General features: G+C 38.0%; 1 long non-coding RNA gene across 1 annotated transcript; it reads right to left on the bottom strand.

Annotated features, from left to right (window-relative positions):
• Positions 1-283: 283 nt before the first annotated feature.
• On the bottom strand, positions 284-3,397 carry LOC142168740 (uncharacterized). Its single transcript, XR_012698684.1, has 2 exons — positions 2,816-3,397; positions 284-2,421 (listed from the first exon to the last, which is right to left on the bottom strand). It is a non-coding gene; the product is annotated as an uncharacterized LOC142168740 (long non-coding RNA).
• Positions 3,398-7,933: the final 4,536 nt, after the last annotated feature.

The raw sequence follows: 7,933 nt of genomic DNA, 5'->3' as shown, positions 1-7,933 counted from the left end.
CCACCAGAAAATGAAGAAGACTAGCAAGGCTCACAATGATTGGTCTAAAGCTAAGATTGGTGATATTTTCGTCAAGGCCAACCAAATGGAAGATATGGTGAACTTTTATGAGGAACAATATATGCACTCTGGGAATTCGGAGGACAGAATGAGTCTGAACAAGGCTAAAGCAGAAGCAGTGACTCATCATAAAATGGTGGATGCCTTCCGGAGATAAAAGGCTCACTTGAAATGGCAATTGGAAGGGGATGAGAATACCAAGTACTTCCACAATATTGTACGAGATAGAAGAAAATTCCTGCAAATCAACATAATTATGGTTGATGATCAGTGGTTGGAAAATGAAGATTTGATTGCATCTGCGGCAATTGACTACTATCAAAAATATTTTAGCAAAGACAGTATTATGATGTACATGCATACCTTGGACTGCATGCCTATTACGATCACAGTTGAAGACAACTATATATTATTGATTGAACCTACTATAGAAGAAGTAAAGAAGGTTGTATTTGATATTGAACCTAATAACTCTCGTGGCCCTGATGGATTCACTGGTTGTTTTTTTCAGAAAGCTTGGGACATAGTTGGGCAAGATATCTTGTATATGGTCAAGACTATTTTTAATGGTGAGCAATTGCCTAAATTCTTTACTACCACATGTTTGATTCTAATACAAAAGGTTGATGCACCTCAATCATTCTCTGAATTTCGACCAATCAGCCTTAGTAATGTCTCCCAAAAGATTATTTTCAAAGTTTTGAATGAGAGACTTGAAAAACTTATTCCTAAAATCATATCTCATAACCAAAGTGGCTTCATCAAAGGAAGATCTAACAATGAAAGTGTTCTTCTAGCTCAAAAGATCATCCATGATATTAAGAAATACAATAAAGGTTGAAACGTAATCATCAAATGAGATATGAACAAAGCTTATGACCGACTTTCTTGGCAATTCTTATGTGCGGTCATGAGAAAAATGGGGTTCACTGAGAAATGGATACATATCATATGGAATCTCCTTTCCAATATATGGTACACAGTGATCATAAATGAAAAATGACATGGCTTTTTAAAATCCTACAGAGGTGTCAAACAAGGAGATCCTGTCTCACCATATCTTTTTATAATTGCTGCTGAGGTTCTCTCGAGGCTATAGAACACTTTGTACCAGAATCCCAAATACAATGGCTTCTTCATGCAGAGGGAGGGTCCCAAAATAAATCACTTATCATATGCTGATGATCTAATTATCTTCTGCTCCGGAAAGACTTATACACTTCAACTCATTATGGCCACTCTTACTATTTATGAAAAAAATTCTAGACAATTGATCAACAGATAAAAAAAGTTATTTCTTGGTGGATGACTCCATGTCTCAGAAAAGGAAATCTATTTAGCCAACTGCCTTGATTTACAAAAGAAAGATTTTCCTATTACATATTTAGGATGCCCCATTTTTGTTGGAAGAAAGAAAATTCAATACTTTTCAAATATTGCTACAAAGATTATCCAGAGGGTAAGCTCATGGAATAACACTCTACTATCTGTTAGAGGTAAAATTATTTTGATTAAGCATGTTTTGACTTCTATTCCTACTCATCTGTTATCAATCTGCCAACCTCCCAAGACTATTTTAACTCAAATAAAAAGAGTGTGCTAACTTTCTTTGGGGGAATATGGAGGGGAAACAGAAACACCATTGGACTTCATGGAAATATTTATGTATTCCTACCAAAGAAGAGGGAATTTGTATAAGACATTTACATGAAATTGCAGATACTTTTGCATCTAAACTGTGGTGGATCTTCAGATCTAATACTTCTCTGTGAACAGATTTTTTAAAGGCCAAATATTGTAGGAGGATTCATCCTATGGAAAGAAAGTTTAGCTACACTCAATCTCACACTTGGAGAAGAATGATGAACATTAGAGGGAAAATTGACCATCTTATTATGTGGAGGATTCATGCCAGTAATAGTAGTTTTTGATGGGATAATTGGTCAGGAAAAGGCCAATTGTCTCAATATGGAAATGCATCTACCTCTATTAATATTAAGGTGGCCTCATATATGAATGGGCAGACTTGGAACATTTGTAAACTAGAACAATGTCTTCCTCCAGATATTGTTCACCATATTCAGAGAGTTAAGATTAACTCTTCTGATCCAATGGATCAACCTATATAGACTACCTCGACAGATGAAAGATTTACTTGTAACTCTGCCTGGAATAATATTAGGGAATATCATGGCAACTCACTAGTTAACAGGATGACATGGCACAATCATGAACCTTTGAAAATTTTTTTCTTCCTATGGAGGCTTCTTAGGAACAAAGTTGTTGTTGATGTTAATATCATCAGATTTGGAATTCACCTTCCCTCCATGTGCTCATGTTGTTCCAGCCTGGAGCAGAAAACTGAAGAACATTTTTTTATTCATAGTCATATTAGCAAGAAGATCTGATATTATTTCTGTAACATAATGGGAGTTAGATTTGATGCTGCTAATATTAGACAGATGATTGTTAGATGGTGGACCATGAAAAGCCACAACCCTGTGATTAAACTAGCTTTACAAGTCATGCCATCCATCATTATTTGGCAGATCTGGAAAGCGAGATGTAAGAACAGGTTTAAAAACAAGAGAATGAATTATCATAGTATAATTTTTCTTTCCTCTCAACAATTAATTTGGATTTCTCACAGACAATTCCCTAAAATTCCCCCCTTTCATGCAATGGAAATAATTTTGTGATGTTTTACATTTTGCAAAATTTTAATTCTCTGTTATCATTGTCAAATGCACCTCACCTTTGCAAGATTTTGTTAAGTTAAACTCAGATGGAAGCTCAAGAGGTAATCCTGGCCCAAGCGGAGGTGGTGGAATCATTAAAGATGCCGATGGAAAAATGTTGATTACATATGCCAAGGGTTTTGGAGATGAATCCAATAACAAAGCTGAAGCTATGGCACTTTTGATATGGATCAATTGGTGCAGCAGTAATGGAATTAAAAACCTTGAGGTGGAAAGTGATTCTCTATTTCTCATAAACTGGATCACTGATAAGGCTAAGCCTCCATGGAACATCCGTGACACAGTTCAAGCTATAAAAATTACAATCGAATCTTTTGACTACTTAAAGCCAGGGGTGAATATAATATGGACAGACTTCAAGTTCCCTCTTTTAGAAGAAGACATATAAAAAAATATTTTTTATTTGGACAGAAACACTGATCGGAGTTACTCTTTTGATATCCCTTAAATAGCAAATTATTCTGATATAGGGATGGGATGATTATATATATCCCCCTTGTACACCTATTTTTGAGAGCTTAATTTTGACATCCTACAATCATTTATGGTTGGAGCCTATTCCAATCCTGTAGGTGAAGGGTGCTATACACCCCTTGGATGTACGTTAACTTCATCTAATAAAAAGTATTATATAAAAAAAAATAAAATGGTCATGCTTTGAATATTTATTCACTACGTGACAATTGTATTGACTATTCTTTGATAGAAATCCCTTGTGACGTAGTTAATCATTCTTTTGAACCTTCCCTTCCTTATTTGACGGAGTCCACAGGAATTACATTTTTGTGGATCTTAAGAGATGCCTAACACCTTCCCCTTAAGATAACTTGAACACTTATCTAGAATCTCAACGGTTTCACAGACCATAATTAAATGTGCATTACATAGTGTAGTATAGGTGTCTTAGTATACCTTAAATACTAGGTGGCGACTCTAAATTCTAAATAACCTTGTAAAGTACTATAAGTTGTAGTTTGTTTTGTCTTGTGCAAAATAGGATGCAACAAGGATAGCTCACGTAATACAGTTAAAATATGGTTTGAGTCTAAGTCTACCCGGATATGATCAAGAATTTAGTATACGTACGGACACTCGTCATCTCATATGTACATAGCTCCCATAACACATTAGCACATAACAAATATAGAACCTACGTGAAATTCCTTCTTACAAGGTAGACATGAGACTTATCTCGCTTTGAAATCCGAGAATTGGCTCTAATGCCTCTCTACCACCTCAAACTAATACCAAACGATCCAAAGCTAGCAAAAATGACGTGCAAACCAATCAAAATATACTCAAAACCTCGTAATTTAACAATTAGAAATAATTCCCAACTCCACACGAAAAGTCAACCTCCGGGCCCACGCACTAAGATTCCAAAAATTCTCAAAGATAAATATTACCCATAGCACCACAAACTCAAATATATAATTTATTTCTAATTTCATGTCCAATTTCGTGGTCTAAACCCAAAAATATCATTTATAGGTTTTCTTTCAAAATCCCGTAATTTTTACTAATTTTCATGTTAAAATCCATACATATTCATGAAATACAATCAATGGTGGGTTAGAAACAATTACCCTCAATAGGTGGATGAAATGGCTCTCCAAAATAGCCTTAAAATCGGCTCCATAAGAGAAAATGAGCAAATTCCCGATTTACTAACTTATATTACTTCCAGGCCTTGTTCTACACGATCGCGGAAGCAACCTCGCGATAGTGAAGGACAAACCAGCCTCGCCCAGAAATCCTCCTTCGTGAACGCGAGGTCCTCTCGCGATCGTGACGCTCATCCAGCCATGCCTACACGAACGCGAGCCCAACTCCACGAATGCGAAGGTCAATCCTCCAGCCTCAGAAATTCATCTTTCGTGATCGTGGAATCTCCCACGCGATCGTGATGAGCAGCTCTCTTAACCAGGCCAGCTTCATACAACACTTCGCGATCGCAATGCACACCCATGACAGTAGAAACCAGCAATCACAAAACAAATAAAAATGGTCTGAAACCATCCCGAACCACAACCGAGGCCCCCAAGATCCCGTCCAATCACACCAACAAGTTCCCACACCTTATCCAAATTTATCCAAAGGCTCGAAATGCCATGAATAACATCAAAACCACGGTTCGACGATCAAAGTCCTTCTTTTTAACTTTCAAACCTTCAAACTTCATCCAACGCATCCGATTCACACTTAGACATTCTGGATTATGACTAAACTTAACTCACAAGTTTCAACTAACTATATAAACCTATCCAAGGTCCCGGATCACCACCTGGAATTCGATAACGCCAGATTCCACTCTAAGTAAAACTTAGCTAATTCAAAACCTTCAAAAAAATTCAACTTTTGATAATAAGCACTGAATCACTCCTGGACCATCCGATACTCAACCCGAACATATGCCCAAGTTTGAAATCGCCTTAGAACCTCTACGGACCTTCAAATCCCAATTCTGGGGTCGTTTACGCAAAAATTAAACCTTGGTCAACTCTTCCAACTTTAAGCCTCCAAATTGAGAATTATTCTTCGAAATCCACTCCAAACTGCTCAAAAATCAAAACCGACTACACGCGCAAGTCATAACACATAAAGTAAAGCTACTCAAGGTCTCAAACCGCTGAACGACATGCTAGAGCTCAAAACGACCGGTCGAGTCGTTACATTCTCCCCCACTTAAACATACGTTTGTCCCCGTACATGCCATGAGTCACTCCCAAGTTGACAAAATTGATGAATAACTCATTATGCACATACCCGTGCTATCTCAAACCATATAAGCACATTAGCACAACTCCGACTGAAGATCCTTTATGTGACCTTATCCCACGAGCCTTAGAACCAAATTCGATCATTAGGAATTTCCTATAAGGATCTGATTCTAGCATACGTGCACTGCATCAATCTCCAAAAGCTATACCAAAACATACATTTACATCCCAGTCGTAACCACACGTTACACCGCATAATTCATATGACGATAGTAATATCATCCAACCATAATAGTTGCAAGTTTTTCGAATCCGGTACCGGTAATACACCTCCTAACACATGAAGCCCCAGTTCCAACCCTTGCAACACTATAACTATGAAAGAGATATATAGAATCTCATAACCACCTGTCAAATCAATAAATCATGGAGTTCTTCCGTTCGACATGAACCATTGCCGCATTTTGAATTGATTAATGACATTTTCCCTCCAAATATACATTATACAAATTTGATTGCACTGATTCCAGGTCCAACACCCTGATCTCACCTAGTACAAGCTACTCAGCTGATAAGCCATATCAGACACCATCTAAAATCTCATACAACGTGATCTGTGCACCCAATAAGCCACAGTTTTGATGACCAATAAGGAAAGGAAACCCAGGTACAAAATATCCCGCACGCATGACAGATATAACCACCGAATGAGATACTATGAATCTATCCCACAGAGGAGAAGTAATACCCATAAAAAAGTATAAGGAATCGTACACAACATCTCACCGTAGTGGTGTGCAACCCGATCCAAACATCATACCCGTGGCGGCGTGCCACCCGATCCACACATAATACTCTGCATGGGAATACTCATCGAGCCAAAAATGCTCACACTCACTAGACACACGTACATCAATAGCAAGCACATCGAGTGCATAAACATAACCATAGGGAGACGGATAGCATAATGCACTACAAAAAGGGCCAAGCACGAGTAAGGTGCAATAAACAACCAACATCTCGAGAGCCATCTCGCTCATATAACACCACAACCTACACAAGAACACAACATGCGGATGAATAATCAAGTTGCCTCGCAACTGTCATGCCCCAAACACGGGGAGCGCGACCGGCGCTCAACCGAGTGAACCTGGCCGAGCAAGCCTATTAGATTTTCTTCTACCCAAACTCATCCATGAATAAAGAGGAGATGAACTCCATTAATCAAACACTGAAAATATTTTATTAACAACTCCCATTTCATTCCATTAGCAACTTCATTCATAATTTCCAAATTATTACAAGTTTATAGATATAATGAAAAACATGTTTGCTAAATAGCAACATTTCTAGTTCAATTCCCAACATAATACACCCCCCACAACTTGTCTACGGAGCCTCTAAATATGACAGAAGTATAGTATGGAAGTGCCGACAACAAGGCCCCGGCTATACCTCAAGACACAAAGTGTAACATCAAGTGACATCAGATCCAGAATAGAGTAGGGCTCACCAAAACCTGCTGAATAGAGAGTAACTGCTAACGAGGACCAAAGTTGCCCACTGCTGAATCACCTGCATCCATTGAAGATGCAGCGCCCCCGGCAAAAGGGACGTTAGTACATGCAGAGTGGTTCGCTAGAGCCAGTACGGCACCAGGTGCCAGCCAGAATTCCAATGTTAGAAAGCGAAAATCGTGGAAACAACAATCAACAATCAATGATATTCAAATGCCAAGTTAAAACATAATAATTTCCAAAATATGAAGATAACATTGTGAAGTGATAATCAAAATATGATGATAATATTATTTTTGGTTGGGAGATCTTTAGCACCGATATATCACTGTTCACAATTTCACCTTTTACAATACCAATACCACCGTTCACAGTACCAATATTTACAATAGCAATACCAGCGTGCTTTTAGCACGGAGTCCGATCACGACCCGATCGGCTAGGCTATCTCATTAGAGACAATAACCATAATCACTATCAATACCAATACCACCGTACTTTTAGCACAGAGTCCGATCACAACCCGATCGGCTAGGCTATCTTATTTGAAGACATCAACTACAATCTCAATCACAATCTCTGTGCAAATATACCACCGTGAATCTAGCACGAAGTCTGATCACGACCCGATCGGTTAGGCTGTCTTATTTGATGGCATCAACCAAAATCACAATTTCAATTACAATTTCCAGCACAATCACCACCATGTGTGCGTCATGGTATCCGATCACGATCCGATCGACTAGGTTGTCTTATTCGAGACATCAACCATTTTATATCAATTAATCTCATCCCAATTAAGAGGAATAATTTTATCACATCAATCTCATCCCAAATAAGGGGAATAATTCACAAAAATAACATAGGTGCAAATGTA

This window comes from Nicotiana tabacum, chromosome 14 (genome assembly GCF_000715075.1).
Source record: "Nicotiana tabacum cultivar K326 chromosome 14, ASM71507v2, whole genome shotgun sequence".
NCBI lineage: Eukaryota > Viridiplantae > Streptophyta > Magnoliopsida > Solanales > Solanaceae > Nicotiana > Nicotiana tabacum.
Note: the sequence above shows the minus strand (reverse complement) of the source record. Positions and strands in the feature narration are given on the sequence as shown.